Here is a 19,324-nt window from a genome sequence, read left to right as displayed (position 1 = left end):
CAGTTGTACCCTTTGACAGCGCATTTAGTGTCTCTGTGTTAATGAGGCAGACCATACATAAACTCTCCAAAAATGAAATTTACAGAAGCATTTATTTATCTGATATTTATTGTGAAAGCTGATTAAAAAAAGGCCTTGTATTCTAAGAAACTAGGCTCTTATAGATAGTAATCAGGGCCTGTTTCTATAGTCTTGATTTCATATTTTTTTGTTCATAATCATACACAAAAATTTTTTTTTTTTTTAAGAAGATGTTGAGGGTAGGAGTTTATTAATTTATTTATTTATTTTTGCTGTGTTGGGTCTTCGTTTCTGTGCGAGGGCTTTCTCTAGTTGTGGCAAGCGGGGGCCACTCTTCATCGCGGCACGCAGGCCTCTCACTATCGCGGCCTCTCTTGTTGTGGAGCACAGGCTCCAGACACGCAGGCTCAGTAGTCGTGGCTCACGGGCCCAGCTGCTCTGCGGCATGTGGGATCCTCCCAGACCAGGGCTCGAACCCGTGTCCCCTGCATTAGCAGGCAGATTCTCAACCACTGCGCCACCAAGGAAGCCCAACACAAAAATATATTGTATACTTGTACTTTTTTTTTTTTTTTTTTTTTCCTGCTGTACGGGCCTCTCACGGTTGTGGCCTATCCCATTGCGGAGCACAGGCTCCAGACGCACAGGCTCATCGGCCATGGCTCATGGGCCCAGCCGCTCCGCGGCATGTGGGATCTTCCCGGACCGGGGCACAAACCCTTGTCCCCTGCATCGGCAGGCGGACTCTCAACCACTGCGCCACCAGGGAAGCCCTACTTGTAGTTTTATATGCATGTCTTTAGTTCAGTTGTTAGATATTTGTTACTGGTTTTCGTAATTGAACCACTAATGAAGTGATAGAATTGTAGCCTTGTGTCTCCACCAGGCAAAATACAATTCAAAAATCTTGTTACTCTCAAAGGGAGTTGTTATTTCCTCTTTTTTTTCCTTCTTTTTTCTTTATTAGGCCATGCGAGATTATTTTCTAAGAGACTAGATATTATTTTCAGCCATTTAAATATTCTTTCCAATATCTTCCTAATAAAGAAGGGAATATTTTCTCCTGTTGTCAAGAAAGCACAGCTGAGTTTTTCTAATTGCTCAATTAATCTAATGATACACTTTTCCTCTCATTATCAAACTAATATGTTTCAGCACCCAAGGTGTATTCTTTACTAGAGCTGTCTTGTTTGTTTTTTATAATACTGACTTATGAAATTGGGTACATGCTTATTATAATTAAGTAATATAAGCTCCATATTTTACGTTATAAATGAATTGGCTTTTGAACTTGGAAAAATGTTGCTTTATGCAAAACATCTCAACTCATAGTAACTTTAGCATTTTCACCTTTGTTTGAATTTCAGCTACTACTTTCTTGGAATAAACTATAGTCTAAATTTATTTTTAAAAAATCTAAAAGAAATGTTATCATAATAGTGAGCAAAAGACCAAGTGGGTATAGAATACCTTTCTTGTAATTTAATAAATTATTCCAAACATTCATACAAAGTATACTTATTTTCTAATGTAAAATAATTTGCATCAGAAAACAAATGTTTTCGTAATTGATTTTCATACGTTTCTTTTTCTTTTTATGAGATTTTAGAGGAAATGGCACATAGACCTCCCTATCAGATTAACAAAACTACTTCAGAAATGGAATTGTTTCATGAATTGCCTTTTAATATTATTATATATTTTTCCTGTTTCAAATGCTAATTTTGGTGAAACAATTGCTTCTTTGCTCTTGCTCAGAGATTGTCCACATGGCCCTTACAGTCACTGTTCTCTTCATTGACATCAATTCTTACCTTAATTACCTTAATTAAGCTCTTACAACAGGAAAGGGACACTGTTGGACCCTTTGCATGTATCATCTACTAGAACTCTCCTCTTGACCCTTTAGCATTGTCGTTGTTTGCCTTTCACAGGGAAGAGGACTGTACTTGGGGTAAGGAACTTGAAAGGACACAGAATTAGTAAATAACGAGACCAAGGTGCCAACCTAATCTTGTTCCAGAGCCAGTGTAGTTCATCTCTATGCTATATTGCCAAGGATCATATTTGGATTTATTACCTGCAATGTTGAATTTCTGACTGATTCAACCTGTGCTCTAAAATGAACCACAGCTCTCTGTCTCTTAGTCCTAGGGAACTCTAAGCCTTATTAAAGTGAAATTTCTGATCAGCTTGTTGATTTTCCTTTGAAGTTCATTCAGAGTTGCTCTCTTGGTTCCCATGATGTCATTACAATTTGGTAAGTTTGGACCTTTTTCTCCTTATAAAGATGTGTCTTTGAGCAATTCTTCTCGGAAGATCCCATGTCTTTCTTCTATCCCCTGCATTAGTAAGTAGTAAATAAGTAAATAAGCTTCTATACACCATGCTTGATTTCTACAATTGGACGTTTGAGTATAGAAGAAAAATACTTAGACTTGTCATGCCATTTTAGTGGCATGTTGGTCAATATTAAATATCCAAAACAACTAATTAAAAAATAAATGTACATTTTCTCCATTACTTAAAAAATATTAAAGAAAAAAAAAACGTTAAAATGCCTTTCTGCCAATTTCCTCTATTATTAGAATTAGTGATTAACCTCTCTTGAGTTTTTGCTGTTGTTTTCTGCTTTGTTTTAACATTGAAAATAATATTTTTAGGATGAAAAGTTTACTGGAAATATTCATTGAGTCTTTAAACCATTTTATAATTTATCCATTCATATACCTCTCATTATTTTTATTATTTCTCTTTTGATCTTTATAGTATACCTAGAAGAGTAAACAATATTCCATTATTCATGTATTCATGAATTATATATATGTATGTATACACACACACATACATTACATACACACAGTTAAATACTTGAAAGAGATAGAAGACATGAACATTAAAACAAAAAAATTCATAACTTGATCCCCTGCTTCATGTCAGTGTTTGTGCAAAATGTCTGGAGAGCAAAAGGAGTATCCTGTTGAACAATATATCAGTTGTAGTTTTAGAAATCATAATCAGACTGCAGTGTATTTCATGGCCATTTTTAATATTGCACTCAATAGGGCAGTATACCTTCAGTCTCTGATTTCAGTTGTCAAAAAAAACCCCTTATTTTGCTGTATTATAGAATCATTGTTTGAAAAGAGAAATCAAAGCTAACTCAGCCAAGAAATATTAAAACTAAATGTTTTTGTATGACACATAGGCACTTTAAAAAAAAAAAATTCCTTCAGCTGCTTTGGGTAACATGATAGTTAAAAGCCCATCGACCTGAACTTGAAGTTATGTCTTGACCACTGTCAGTAGTTTGAGGAGGATATTATTCACATGCCATTCAAGACCTAAACATATTTTTATCATCACTGCCAACAGTCATAAATAACAAATGTCATCTGTCAAACTCTTGGTTTATATCGGAAGAATACCAATACACAGAAATAGAATAAAAATACAGTCTAGTTTAGTTGATTTCAGAGTCTTAGACTTGGCCTGACTATTAGTAGGCTGGGTCTCTCTCAAGAAACAAAATTTTGCTTGTGTCTCAGTTTCCCAACTGAAAAATGAAGGCTTTTGGCCAAATAGTATTTTGAGATTCTCAAGCTTTAAAATCCTATCATTTCCTACTAGAAGCTTTAGCTGTTGTGTCTGAAAACTATTTTAAAAATTACCTCTGTCCTCCAAAATGAAGATTTTTTTTTTTCTAAGCACAGATAGTAGACATGGCTCATACCAAGCTTTCTTTCTTCACATTATGTTTTGATGCAAGAAATGTTATCTTGAAAAGACACTGCTCTGCATTCTGCATATTTGTTTCTGCATATTTGTTTTGTAGCTCATGCTCTTGCTCTTATTCAGCAAAGTAAACAAACATTCCAATGGGGTTAAGGATTAATGGCAAGGAATTGCATGACTGTACAGCATGTAACCTTGAGGGAAGAGATCAAGGGAAATGTCAGTCAAACACCTGCCCTTAGTGCAGTTGCTAATTAATTCGTGAACACTGACTCGGGTTGCAGATTTGCTAGTGTACAAGGGAATCAAGTCCCATCCTATAAATACTGCCTTGATTTAATGAGGCTTTAATAGGATTAAATGGTTTTAACTTTATGACTTCATGTTTTTGATTATGGTTGTGTAGCGCTTTTTGATATGGAGAGATATGGATTTCACTGTGTTTTAACAGTAGACTCTAAATGAAAGGTAAGGGGAATAAAAAGGGGAGAATGTGTCATTAACTCAGTAACTTATTTTCTAGAATCTTAAAATAATATTAAAGGTTAAATTAGTCTCAGGCTACCTAGAAGTAAACATGATATATTACTCAGATTCTCCATCTAAAGTAATTACCATTTAGTTAAATAGACTGTTTTTTATTACTCTGAATCAGAGCTATTTTGTTATATCAAAGCCTCAAATGTAAGCAGAGCTTGATTCTAAATCATTTTTTAAATTATATTTCACTGTCTTTCGTATTTGAAGATAAACTGATGGTAACTGTTGTCATTCTATAACTCTTTTGGTATAAAATAAGAATATCATTGTGGATTTGTAATTGGTTGCTGCAGTTTTCTATTATTAGAATTTCACTTTGACCTCTCAGAAAAACTGAAAAGTGATTTTGTCATGTTGCCATTTTAAGTGTTGGGATGTTACTGTAAAATAATCAAACCAATAAGTTTCAAGGCTCAGCTCAGACTGTTTTTATTGTTAGTATTATTATTATTATCATCACTGCCACCATCGTTATTTTTTTAGTCACGGTTACTTGAAATCTACTACATAAAATATATTTATAGGCATAGACTGAGATGTTTTTAAGTTAATATCTACTGGAACATGTGGTAATTGGGCAAATCAAATTATATCATTCCCCAGTTATAAAGCAATTCAAACATTTCATATTTATCTTAGAATAAAGACCAAAAAGTATTAATTATGGTCTATGTTCTTGATCTAGCCCATCTTTCCAGGGACTGTAGTTACCTCAATAAAGAAAACAGACCACATCCTTGCTCTTAAAGATAAAGCTTATAGTATAATAGGGAAGACAGACAATAAATGAGTAAACCAAGGTAGATATATTGATAGATAGTCATAGGTATCATGACGGAAATATTAACACAGCTACTTCAGAGAGAGTGACTAAAGCAGGAACGATCAGTTTAGATCCGGTGACCAGAAAATGCCTCTCCAGGTAACTACTGTTTGACCTGATAACTGACAACAAAAAGAAGACAGCCTTGCAGGTTCTGGAAGCAGAATATCCCAGACAGGGAGAACAGCTAATGCATTAGGTTCCAAGGAAGGAACAGGCTTGACAGCTTTAAGGGATGGATTGGAGCAGAGTCAGGTAAGGGAGGGAAGCACCATAAGGCGATCAAGAGCAGATCCTGTCATGTTTCCAATGTACTGAGATGGAATTGCCCCCTATTATCCAGTTTCCTTGCCCTTGTTTTCAGTTTCTGAAGCGGACCATGTAGCCCTCAGGCCAAAAGCATAAAGTTTCTTTCTTTTTACTATGACCATCATATCCCCAGCTTCTAGCAGAATGTGTAACCCATAGTAAGTGCTTAATAAATACTTATTACATGAACGAAAGAAATGTTTTCACTAATTCATATCTCTATTGCTTAATGAGAATAGAGCAGTATTCTCATGCTCCCACCCTCTTACTCCTTGGGATAGATGCTTTTAATTGGTTCCCAAATATTAGGTCCAATCCTTTTTTTTTTTTTTTCTCTTGCCCACTTTTCACTAAAGGGCTTGAAAAAGCAATATATTTACTTTGCCTGCTTTTCCTGCAGTTGAAGGTGTCAGGAGAGCCAGTTCTGATCAACAAGAGCAAAAACCAAGGAAGAGATATTTTCCTTGTCTATGAAAGGGGAGATATATGATTTTATTTCCCTGGCTACCCTTGCTTCCTGTCTTTGGACATGACTGTGAGGATAGTGTGCCTGAATGTTCAAACCACTGATATTTGAGGTTTCTATAACTTGCTGCCCAGTAATATTTCCCCACCTCATTGTTCTATACATATTTTTCCAAGGACATTTCTTATTCTCACAAAGAAATCAGTTCTGACATCAGACTGGAACAATAAAAGAAGTTCCTCTTATAAAAATTGTTGTTTGTTTAGTTCTGTATCAAACTCTATATCTACAGATGGCAAGCTTATTACACAGTATCTTTCCTGATGTTGGCCATTTATCCTTTTAATTATATTTTACTTCCTGGCTTCTTTTGCCCAACTGTCTTACTCCTTATTGCTTTTGCACACACAGCAAAAAGGTATGATTTCTGTTGTGGACCCTTTCTTGCTGCATATTGGATAATTAATTAGGTAACTAATTTATTTGTATGTTCAGTGCAAGACAGTTTACCTCTTAGATAAGGAAAGGACTCCATGTTTCTAGCTTTTCCCAAATAAAGAGAAGATATATGTCATTTTTATACTTTTCTCTAATATTTTTACAATTTAGCTTCTTTAACCGAATTTGACTATTTGTATTTGAGTATATACTGTAATTCCCTAGCATGTCAGTGTTATGTGAAAAAAAATAAAAATCTGCTTGAGTTTCTTGTTTATAGAGTTTTAAAAAACTTTTCAATGCCCCCCAGAATCACTGATTCTTTGTTCTATCTCAAACATAACTCAGAGGATTAATATTTTTTTCCAGTTAAGGATTTCACTTTACAATATCTTCTCCAATCCCCTGCCAATTCAAAGCTTTGTCCCATTGTCATTACCAGGTTATAATATTTAAGTTTATTAGTTACAATAGTAAAATAACAATTTTATAATTTTTTATTGAAGTATAGTTAACTTACAATATTAGCTTCAGTACATTTGAAGTTTTTATAGAATATACTCCATACAGAGTTATTATAAAATTTGACTATATTCCTTATGCTGTACACTATATCCTTGTAACTTATTTATTTTATACCTAGTAGTTTGTACCTCGTAATTCACTTTACCTATTTTGCTTCTCCCCTCACCCCTCTCCCCTCTGGTAACAACTAGATTGTTTTCTGTATCTGTCAATCTGTTTTGTTAAATTTGTTCATTTATTTCTTAGAGTCTACATATGAGTGAAATCATACATTATTTGTCTTTCTCTGTCTGACTTATTTCTCTAAGCATAATACCCTCCAGGTCCATTCATGTTGTCTCAAATGACAAAATTTCATTCTTTTCTATGGCTGATTAATATTCCATTGTAGATATATACCACATCTTCTTTTAACCTTATGGTATTTGTCTTTTGAGTTATGCCCCTCAAAGTTTATCCTCTTATAGGATGATGTTGGTCATGTCTATGATTCTTCTGTGAACCATACACATTGTGTGTGTGTGTGTGTGTGTGTGTGTGTGTGTGTGTGTGTGTTGTGTTCTTATTGAAGTGCTTGCCACATTGTCCTGCTCTTAATTATTTCCGTTTGTCTCCTTCACAAGAGCATGGACTCCTCGAGGGCAGGGATCTCATTCCATTCTTCATAGTGTCTTCAATTCATAGAATAGAGCCTGGTGCTGAGCAAGAAAATAATAAATATTTTGTACGTCATTGATTTAATAAAGGAGTGGGTGAATGAATGAATGTGTAAGTATTACTTCCTACATCTCATACATAGGGTGACTTTATATTTCTGTGTAGGTAGGGGTCTATTTGACAAGTCTCTGAAAATCACTGACAAACTATAACCTCTGGCATAGTTTATGACAATTTTTAATGTGATTTAGCAGTTTTGTAACTCAGTTTCCACATGAAAAGTAACAGATATCTGCTCTTATTAAAATCAAATTGAATTTATTTGATACAGTATTCTTTTGCAAACCAGAATGTAACCAATGTAGCTCTAGCCTTCTGTGGCCACAAATGCTGTTGATGGATGTTGGATGAGCTCCAGGGGATTTTTTTTAGAAGAATCTGTATTATACCAGATTTTCTTTGGCAAATTCACAGAATAAAGATTTTGACTAAGCTTTATGAATCATGATTACAATATATTATTTCCTTTTCTATCCATTTCTCCCTTCTCAGTTGTGCTGGGTAGAAAATGAAAAGGATTTATCCAAATTAAAAACTAGAGAGACTATGTCCTATCAAAACATTTCTTCCTAAGGGTTTTAAAAGAAAAATCTAATGGGAGAAGTTACCAGGTAGAGAGGCAGCAAATAGAAGTGATCAGGAGGAGTTCTGAGGCACCATAGGGTCCTCCTTTCTGGGGCACATCTCCTCTCCTCCCTTTAAATTCAACAAGAGGGATACAGACTAGAGCCTATCTTGTGGCTCTTATCAATTCCATATTACCAGATAGAGTAGCCTGAATTCACAGGGGAACATGAATTTACAGGCTAAAATAACCAGATACCTAAGAAGTACAAAGAGTATTTTTTAAAAAAAGGTATCAAAGTGAACGTCAGAAGCATAATTATTAAAACAGATGACTGAGAATATAATATTATATGATAAGCACATAAAGATGATAAGGTTAGATAATAGCAATATGAATCAAGAACAATAAATCATAAAAGGAGCCAGTAGTAAATGAACACAATTGATGAGCTATATAGCTAGAAGGATAAAGCTGAAAAGTGAATTAGTGTGTTGAAAGATCAGATTGAGGAACTTTTCCGGAAGGCAACAGTTAAGAAAAAAGAGGTTAGTTTTAAATCAGCAGAAACACTGTCCATATAAATAAGTTAAACTCTTCAGTTAAAGGACTTAGAGTACATGAAAATAAATAAATAAAAACAAGATCTAACAACATATTGTCTACAAAAACATATTTTAAACAAAAAAGCACAGAAAGGTAGACAAAGATATACTAAGTAAGTATATGCCTATGGAAAACAGTAGTAAACAACTAACATGACAAAATATGATTCCAGAAAATTAACTCAAAATGTCAGAGAAGGATATGATTTTCTGGTAAAAAGACTAAAAGAAAAAACAAAGCTATAATCAGCATAAACTTGTATGTAACCAGCAATATCACCTCAAAATATATAAAGCTTTAGCTGTCAGAACTGAAGAGAGGTATAGATAAACTTATAAGTCTAGTTCAAGATTTTGGCACCTTATTCACAGAAAGTAATAGCTCAAACAGACAAAAGTAAATAGAATTATTGAAGGCCTGAACAATAGGATTCAAATGTTTATTTTATAGGTATTTTTTAGCGTAAAAGAAGATTAATAGATAAATGTTTGAGATTTGAACTATGTTTATGCGTGTGTATGTTTGTGTATGAGACAGAGGCAGAAAGACACCTATACCCAAATTCAAATAATATATTATTTTATTTATTTATTTATTTATTGTAAAGAAGATGTTGGGGGTAGGAGTTTATTAATTAATTTATTTATGCTGTGTTGGGTCTTCGTTTCTGTGCGAGGGCTTTCTCTAGTTGTGGCAAGCGGGGTCCACTCTTCATCGCGGTGCGCGGGCCTCTCACTGTCGTGTTGCGGAGCACAGGCTTTCGTCTTGTTGCGGAGCACAGGCTCCAGTCGCGCAGGCTCAGTAGTTGTTCCTCACGGGCCTAGTTGCTCCGCGGCATGTGGGATCCTCCCAGACCAGGGCTCGAACCCGTGTCTCCTGCAATAGCAGGCAGATTCTCAACCACTGGGCCACCAGAGAAGCCCTAATATATTATTTTTGAACATATATACAACATTTACAAAGTAGACATATGTTTGACTGAAAAGATAGCCTAATAAAGAGGATTTATGCAATCCTAGCAATTTATTCAGTCCCATTTTGGAATCTTCATCACCTTAAGACTGGCATATTCTTTTTTACACAACAAAATTATGTTAGTATACAGTGATACTGGGGAAATTAAGTTGCCTAAAAAGGGAGTAAAGTTAAAGAAGAGAAGCCATTCACCATCGTACAACCCTACACACAAACATATAGCTAGTTTCAGTAGTTCTTCAGTGTTGTCTGATAATCATATTTTATGGCACTTTAAAAAATATACCATATTGCTTTAATAATAGTAATTTATGAAGCATTACTTACGTGGCACATATAGTGTTAACAGTTATGTTTCAATACCTCAATAAAAGCTTCATGAAATAGGTAATAGTATGCAAATGTAATGAATGGAGAAACTGGAGCCTAAATAAATTAACTTTTCAGCAACTGAACAGAGCTAGAATGTACCAGAACAGCTTGGTTCCAGATTCTGAGACTTCCCCAGAGACAAGAGTGTTACTTGAGAACAGGGCTAACTAGGCTCGTAAGAAGCATCCAGTAAATGCATGTTAAATTAAATTAAATTCTCTTCACTGTAATGAAATTCTGACACAAAAACAGAGGTGGATATTGATACCACTTTGGGTACATAGTTGATACGAAATAATTTAAAATAGAGCAAAATAAATCTGAATGCCAGAATGCATGCAACTGTGTAGAGAACGACTGTCTCAGCAATGAGACCCATGTATCCTTGCAATGCACTGTTTCATGAGTGCATGTGGTAATTACAGCCATAAGATTTGAGTAAATCAATTCCTTAATGTAGTAATGGCATTGCAAGAGTAGTAGTGGTAATATTAATGACAATAACCATAATCCTGTGAAAGTTTGGAAACATTAAGTCTCCTGAAGACTATGCAGCTATTTGCTAAATGACTTTTTAAAAGGAGAAATAATTTATTTTTATTGGCTTTGACCCAACAAAATATTAATATCTTTATATCATTTTTATCTTGCTAATAAAGGAGTTCAGAATTTTTAACATATTCTTGCTAGGCAGTGATCCAAATCATGCCCTCTAGTTGGTATTACAGTATCAGTAATTGGTGTCTCATGTTAACATTTATTTAAATCTGCTGATTTAACATTTAAAAATTCTGGGGTTAATGGATCTGTATTCACAGATCCATTAACCTCAATAAAAACAAACGGAACCTCTTGTGAACTAAAATCAGTTCAGATCACTGATTTGCTTTCTCTAATACTCACATTTAGATGGTCCTGATAAAACGTCAGGTCATGAAAAGGTCTACTAATGTAGTAATATTCAAGGTGATTTTCAGTGTTTTACCATGGTTATTGTCCTATGCAACAGAAGCAAAGCTTCCCTATAAAATATGGTCCATATATAAACTATCCTCCACACACATTTGCTGAAGCTTATGGATTCTTACAACACTCTAGAATTGTCTTCTCTCAGATTTCTGCGACTTAATAAAGCCCATTGGGTTTCCTCAGTACTTATCATAGATCCCTAAATCCCAGAGACTTCAAAATCTGGTTCTCTCTTCTGAGAAAATATAGTAAAGTAATATGACAAAAGCGTTCATGTTATAGAAACTACTGGACTCTAAACAAATGTTAAGAACTGGAGGGAAGGCACTAGAACAGTTTTTACTACTTTCTAGCAATGTGAGTGTGGGCAAGTCACTGAAACTCTCTAAGTTGAAATTACTTTATAGTAATATTCAAGTATAGGAATGCTTTTATGTGTTTTTTTGTTTTTGTTTTGTTGTTTGTTTTAGTATTTTGAGGCTTGAAAACAGTGTTTTTTTTCCTTTCTAAATTAATCAGATGTAATATACAGAATAATTCACACACAGTAAATGTACAACTCAAATGAAAGAATTAGAACATTCTCAACATCCTGAAAGTTCCCTAATGTTTTTTCCCAGTGAATATTCCACACTATAAAGGAAAACATTATTCTGACTTCTAACATGACTGAATACAATCATTCAGAATGTAATGTTTTGTATATAACTTCCTTTAATCATTGCTATGTCTGTGAGATTCATTCATGTTCCTAAGTGTAGCAACAGTGGTTCTTTTCATTGCTGTGCGATATTATATTGTATCGGTATACCGCATTTCACTTATCCATTCTCCTGTTTTGAATATTTGGGCTATTTCCAATTTTTGACCTTTAAGAAGGATGCCTTTTTCAACTAAAAGCTTCCTGTGATTGTGGTTTGAAAGAGAAACACAAGGCTTTGCTGAATAATCTTCATACTTTAAAAGATGTTTTAGTTATCTGTGGCTATATAGCAATCACCTCAGAACATTGCAGCTTAAAATATCAAAAAAAAATTTTTATAAGAGCTTTTTGGATCAGAACTTGGTCATGGATAGGATAGCAGTTCTTGTGCTCCACAGGGTGTTGACTGGGGTCACTCATGCAACTGATTTTAGATGGTATCAATAGTTGAGCTGGGTTGGAAGATCCAAGTTTGCATGTGCACGTCTAATAGCTCATTTCTCCTCTCAGTGGCTTTTTCACGTGGCTAGCTTAGAATTTCTCACAGAATTGTGAACTCAGGATTATTGCTTCTACAGAATAAAAATGGAAGCTGCTGGGTTTCTTAAAGTCTAAGCTCGGAACTGAGATAGAGTCATTTCCACTGCATTTTCTTGGTCATAAGGCCAGTCTGTTTCAAGGGATATAGTCTCTACCTTTTGATGGTCAGAGGCAGGATCATACACACGGACATGAAAAATATTGATTGTATGCAACTTTGAATATTATTGCTCACAACAATTCATATCCCTCCTACATGCAAAATAGTCTCACCCCACCTCTAAAATTCTCACCCCATTGTCACATAACCTCAAAGTTGTTTAAATAAGGTTCACGCATGGATGAGGCTTCTTGGCACAATTCTTGAGGTGCAGCTCCTCTGGTGCAGTTCTTTGAGTACAGAGACATGAATTAAAAGACAAGTTACTTGCCATGCCATATACCCAACATAAAATGGTGAGAGAGAGAAAGCATAACCACAATAAAAACTACTGTTCAAATAGGTAGTGGGGAGCCATGGTCATATCGCAGTAACTGATCCATAGAAATCCTTAAATCCAACTGCTCTCAGTTTACTTGCTCTGGGGAGATGGAATGTTCCTTGTAGAGGGCCCAGTTCTTCTCCCTGGGCCCAGTTCTTCTTTTTATTACAAAATAGTGTTTATAGCTGAATATCTTTGCCTGATTCTTATCTGTGCAAGGTTGGGGGTCCAGTGTTCTTATTCATTGTGAATTGTCTTTTTCTCTTTTAGTCCATGCCACTGGTGCTTTCATCAGTACATTGCTCTTAAAAAGATGGGTTTCCTGTGAATATTATAGCAGTTCACACCATTAGGCAAAAACCACATTTACATGTATCTTTGTGACAAGTCCTTCTCTACTTTGGGCTGAGAGTGGGGGTGCTGTGGCCCAATTCCCTTGAGATTCTGAGATATCTGATTGTGTAGCTGACTCATGGTATGAATCTTTCAGAGTTTTTAGTAAAGCATCTTAACAACCACAATCTTTATTTTTTGCTCTTTATCATGAGACTTGATCTTTCTTTTAGAATCCTTTGCTTTCTGAGTAGCCTCAAATAAAATTTTACTTGAAAACTGAGCTTTTACTTATTTAGTTCATGAAAGAAGCCAGTTCACAGTCCAATTACCTACATCTTCAATCTTAGGAACATTTTTTATCTTATATGTTACCTCAAGTGACAATCTCACCAAATTCCCCACCGTATATAACGCAGGTTCCCTCTTCTGCAGTCTCCAACATCACACTACACTTCCAGCCTCCACTTGCTGTCTCCTCACATTCTTTAGCCTTCCACCCACTGCTCAGTCCCAAAGTCAGTTCCACATGTTTTGTTGTATCAGTGCCTCACTTATAGGTACTAGTTTCTGTTTCAGTTATACATAAACCATCCCAACTCTTTTTTATATTACTGATTTATTCTTTCTCACAATTCTAGAGGTCAGACATTTGGGCAGGGTTCATTGGTGTAGTTTTTCTGCTCCATGGGGCATTATCAGTTGTCATTCACATGTCAGCATCCCAACTGGGCTGGAAGCTATGGGAAGGCTCCTCTCTGTGTAAGGTTCCATATAGAATTTTGTACAGGCTTTTATCACAGCATTATGGTCTCAGGGTAGTTGGTCTTAAGTTAGTTAATTTCCCCATCAAGCTGCCATATGTATTTAAGGTTAACTGGCACAAGCCACGCTTGCCACATTCTATTGATAAAAGAAAGTCCTGGAACTAGCACAGATTCAAGAAGGGAGAGATAGGTTCTACTTTTAGATGGTAGTGGGCACACACATTCAGGGATGGAAGAAATTGATGGTGGCCATCTTTGGAGACTACATATCACAAAAAAAAGATTTGTATTTTTATAGTCACAGCTCTGCAATTTATATAATGTTTGCTGGCTCCACTAGATTATATTCAACTTCTAAGTATATAATGTGTTATCATTAGTCCTTTATCAATGCGATTTCCCTGACTTGAATCTTTTCTTCTTTTCCTTCCTCTCATCTTTAACAAGAATACCTCCTAGTTATGCTGTAGGACTTTTTTCAGGAAATGTATCTTTTCTCATAAGGCTTCGTTAGGTGTCCTTGTTTATGTTCTTATACCAAACCATGCTTATTTTTATCATATATAAGCTATATATGCTCCCTGGGACCAAAACTGTCTTATTCCCTGTTGTACCTGCAAGCTTTTACACTGTGCCAGGCACACAGTGCATTCACATTAAATGTTTGTTGAATAAATACTCTGTTATCAAATATATTTGAATAATTGGACATACATGCGAGAAGAATGTATCCATTCTATATATAGTAATGACAGCACCTCATATTGAGTGCACATTTACTATACACTAGATCATACATGTGCTAATTTTATATACCTGGTGTGAATTCATCCACACAAAGCCATCATTATCTTCCTTTCAGATATAAGAAAACTAAAGTTTACAGAGGTGAGACCCTTGCCCAGCATGCCTCAACTTTTAAGTGACGAAGTCTGGATGTAAATCTGACTCTTCTTGACTGAGCCTATGCTCTGCATTACTAGATTACTCTGCCTACATACAGAGAAACAGTTGTTCTTGTATTTATAGGATTTGTATTTCTAGGATTTTAAAAAGTAATTCTGAAGGTCCCCAGGAGGCTCCATTACAGAGATTTGGACTATGGGCATAAATAATATTCATATTATGGTCACCATACTCACTTTACATAGTGGATTCAAGACATAGCTACCGTATGTCTTCAGCCTGAGCACCGATTATTAATTCATTTAGGCTGTTTAATAATACATTTCGTCATGGTACATTTGTGTAGATTGCTGCAAGGTCATAGGGGGCCATATTTTTCCTAAATGAGATCATGTCAATTTCTTGTTCAAAATCCTTTGAAGGGTTACTTATGATTATACCTAAACTCCAAATCCTGGCACAGTAATGTCGTAGCAGTCTCCCAAACATGCCAAGTTCTTTTCTACCACAGAGGTTTTGTACTTGTTGCTACTGCTGCCTGGATTCTCTTCTCCCACACCCTAGCGTCACTCATCCCATCCTTGTGATATATGCTCAAGTGTCAGTTTCTCAGAGTAGACTTCCCTGGCCTCTCCATTTCAAATAGTCTGCTTGTCAAGCTTCATTCCCTTTGCCAAGATCAAAGAATATTTGATCTTGATTCCTTATTCAAAATTAGAATATATATTTATTTGCTTAATATGTCATATCTGTCTTCTTCAACATAGCATCACCTTCATGAGGGAAAGTAAATGGTTTCTTTTTTTCACTAGAGTGTATCTAAAAATCAGTTCCTAATACTTGGGAGGTGGTTATCGCATTGCAGCTGAATGCATGAATGACGAGCTGGTCATATTTTCTGAGAAAATCCCCACCGTGTGACCCACTGCTCAAACCCCTTATTTTGTTTAGTTAGTGCACCACATTATGCTCCTCCAGTGCCTTGAGCATATCTTTATTGTTACCCTTGCCTCATGTCATATCAGTGTTGCTTTACTAGTCTATCTCTTCTAGAAGACTAAGATCAGAATTCTTGTCTTACTCATGCGTCTATCCCAGTATCTTACACATTACGTGATATATTGTAGGTAATCAATAAATGTTTGCTGGATGATCGTAGAATAACCTCTTCTTCCACTAAAGAAGAAGTTATACCACTTAGTTCAATCTACTGTTGACACAACACAATAGTTCAACATCAAATTGGCATTTTAATTATAAAACACGCTATAATTACCAAGAAGATTGTATGTTGGGAAGTCTGGCTGAAAATGACATTGTATCTTGAATCCATGTAATTTAATGAGCAAGATATGTTACTCTAATTAAATTCTAAAGACTTTCTACTATTTTAGTGCCTTGTTTATAATTCGGAGAAAATATAGCCTTCAATTTGGAAAACCATTTGCGAGGCAGAACTTGTGATAAGTAATCCACAGCTCAGCTGAAATTTCTTGGGTGACCTAAGAAGGTGAGTTATACATTTTCAGTTTAAATGACCCAATCTGTAAAATAGAGGTGATGTGTGTGATGGGTCAGTGGCTGAATAATGGTGGGTTTTTGAGAGTAAAATGTCCTGAGTAGTAGTATAGTGTCTACACACCTAAGGGACTTTGGCTGTCTTTTCCATCATGACTTTACATGTGACAAATGGATGAATGGAATCAGAGGTTCACATGCCCCCTCCAGGCTTCAGGCAAAATAAATCAGTTCTCGAGGAAAAAGGCAGAAATATTTAAACGTTGAAATCTTTATCTACTTTTCCTTTGACCCAATTTTGTCTCCTTCAATGAAAAGATGAACTTAAAGATTGATACAAGGCCCCATCCTGCCCTTTTAGCAGATTTTACAAAGCAGCTTTTTGTGTAGGTTTTTAAAATTTCCTTTCTAATTTCTCCCCCTCAAAGGAATACATGAACTAATTTGCCAGTGTCAGAATCCTATGAATTCAGTGTTTTTTCTACCTCCCAGGAAATCACTGGTCAGTTTATTAGTGTCTTTTTCTGTATTTAGTTTTTTTAAACTGGAAAATAAGAATTTCATATGGAAACAAAAATTTCCAAGAATAGCCTGCCACAGTGCAAAATTAATATATATCAGCAAAAGAGATTAAAAAAATAGTAAACCTGAAAATTTAATACTTAACACTAAATCAAACTGCTAAAGATTTATGATAACATTTAATGATTGAAATTATACGTGATAGTATATTCCCAGAAAAGGTTTCCATTACCAGTAAGGCAGTTGCTCATGGTAAACACTAAATTGGTTTCCAGAAGCTTGAAGCATGTGACCATAATTAGGCTTTCAAACATATTCCAGAAAATCAGATGAGCAACAGACGCTGACTCTTATTAAACATCTTTAACTACTATGAAAATAGTTGAAGACTTCAAAATCAAAGACTATTATATTATATTGTAAGTAGTATAGGCCTATTATCGTAATGTACAGTTTGGTAAATAAGGCATAGCCAAGCTTAGAAAATAGTGAAAAAATATTTAAAGTGTTCCTCTATTTAGCAAAACAGACATTGTCAGTTTTCTGGTGCTGTGAGTTTGTTTCAACTCTACTTAGCATCAGCTAGATTGGATTCTCATGTTGGACACTAGAATGCATCACTGTGTGAATTGAAATGCATTACTCTGTGAATTGGAATGAATTAGGCACACTCTATTGCACTTCTGTCATATTTCTGCTGTTCTAAAAATGATTTCTATAGGAGTTTACAATCAAATCCAGGACAACACTTTATAAACAAAATCTAATGGAAGCTTTCATCTGTTAAATTTCATTACAACTCACATTAGCTCTTTTTACATCATAAACATGCTTATTCTGTAAGTTACACCTGTATCGCCCACAACTCTCTAGGCAATGCAATGGTTTAAGTACCTCAGGATGGAAGGAAGAGAAAGATTTTTATTTTGCATTAAATACGTATCACCCTCAATGCCTTTAAAATTAAACTCAAGTCAAAGCATAATTTTTTTTCTTTTTTAAACGTGATAGTTCATTCCATTTTGGAGAAAAATTTTAGTTTTATCAGGATAATAATCCCAAAGCACCATTGGACTAATATTGAAGCTTATTATTTTTAATTAGAGTTTAAATATTTGGGCTTGGGGACTGAGGGATAGTCAAATGAAGTGATTGAAACAATTTTTTAAAACTAATATACTTCCAAAATTAGGCATACATTCTTGTACCAAAATGGTTCTCTTTACATCTGTATATGCCCTTAATAATTCACCCTCAACTTTGACAAGTTGACAATGCTACCTCACTTGGTATTTACAATTTTGTATGGGAATGCATTGAAGGAATTCAGAGTGTCAAAATCATGATTCCCTTTGTTCTCATTCTGTGAAAATTGAATTCACATGCAGAAACAACATGGGTCTGATTTCAGTCCTTTACGTTTCATGTGTTTGCATGCATTTTTACTTTAAACTTCATGATCTAAGAGAGTGGCACCCTGTGTGTGAATGTGTGTGAATCTGTGGATATAGGTGTGCATTAAAGACGAAGGTATTTAATTTGGCAGCAACATTTCTAATATTGGCTTTGGTTTTCTTGGTGATTTTGCCTAGAGCTCCATACTGTTCTTATGCTCATGGATTTTCCATTTTGCTCAAATAAGTCATTGATCACTAAGTTCAACCCTTTTCCCAATTACTACATCATGCCAGGTGTCACGTCTTAACAGGGGGAGGCCTCTGTGCTGTTGCTTAAAATCATTGCTTGACAACAACTTATTTAACATGTAATTCAATAAATACACAAAGTGTACAGGAAAATTGACAAAGTACTTGTTTGAAGATAAGAATAAAACAGCATTAATATGCTAGTTTTTTGTTTGAACACGTGTAATACTGTTTGTTACATTGATATCTAAGTAGGGATAAACAACACCATTAATCCCATTTTAAAGATGAGGAAACTATAGCTAATTTGAATATTTTTGTTCTATATATGAAAATGATATTAGCAATAAAGAACAATCTTATCTGTAGAAGTGAGTGGATATAGCAATGTTTATATTAATGAAGCACTAGTAAAACTGAATTGGGAAATATATTGTTTCTTATCTTGCTTCTTAATATGTATCTACTTATCACCAAAATTCTTGCCTATACTCTATTTTTGATGTTAAGTTGGTGAAGTCACATATACCTATAATTCAAGTTATATTTAGGAGACCATATATTTATATATATGGGTTTCTGGATAAAGTATTATTCTTGCATCCTAATCTAAGTTTTTCTATCGTAAAAGCTCTTGAAATTAATGAGATCTGCCTTCTGATGTTTTTCTGAAAATGGCTGGCCCTGGTGAAAATAATGAAATCATTTACCTCTACATTTCTAAGTTTTAATCTAGCTCTGACCCTTACTTGCTCTATTACCTCCAATAAATTCTTTAAATTTTCTGGACTCTTGTTTTCTTAATTTAAATATTGGAATGCTAGTTATCATACAGATTTTTTATGG

The sequence above is a fragment of the Phocoena sinus genome, chromosome 3 (assembly GCF_008692025.1).
Source record: "Phocoena sinus isolate mPhoSin1 chromosome 3, mPhoSin1.pri, whole genome shotgun sequence".
Lineage (NCBI taxonomy): Eukaryota > Metazoa > Chordata > Mammalia > Artiodactyla > Phocoenidae > Phocoena > Phocoena sinus.
This window is presented reverse-complemented; position numbering follows the sequence as displayed.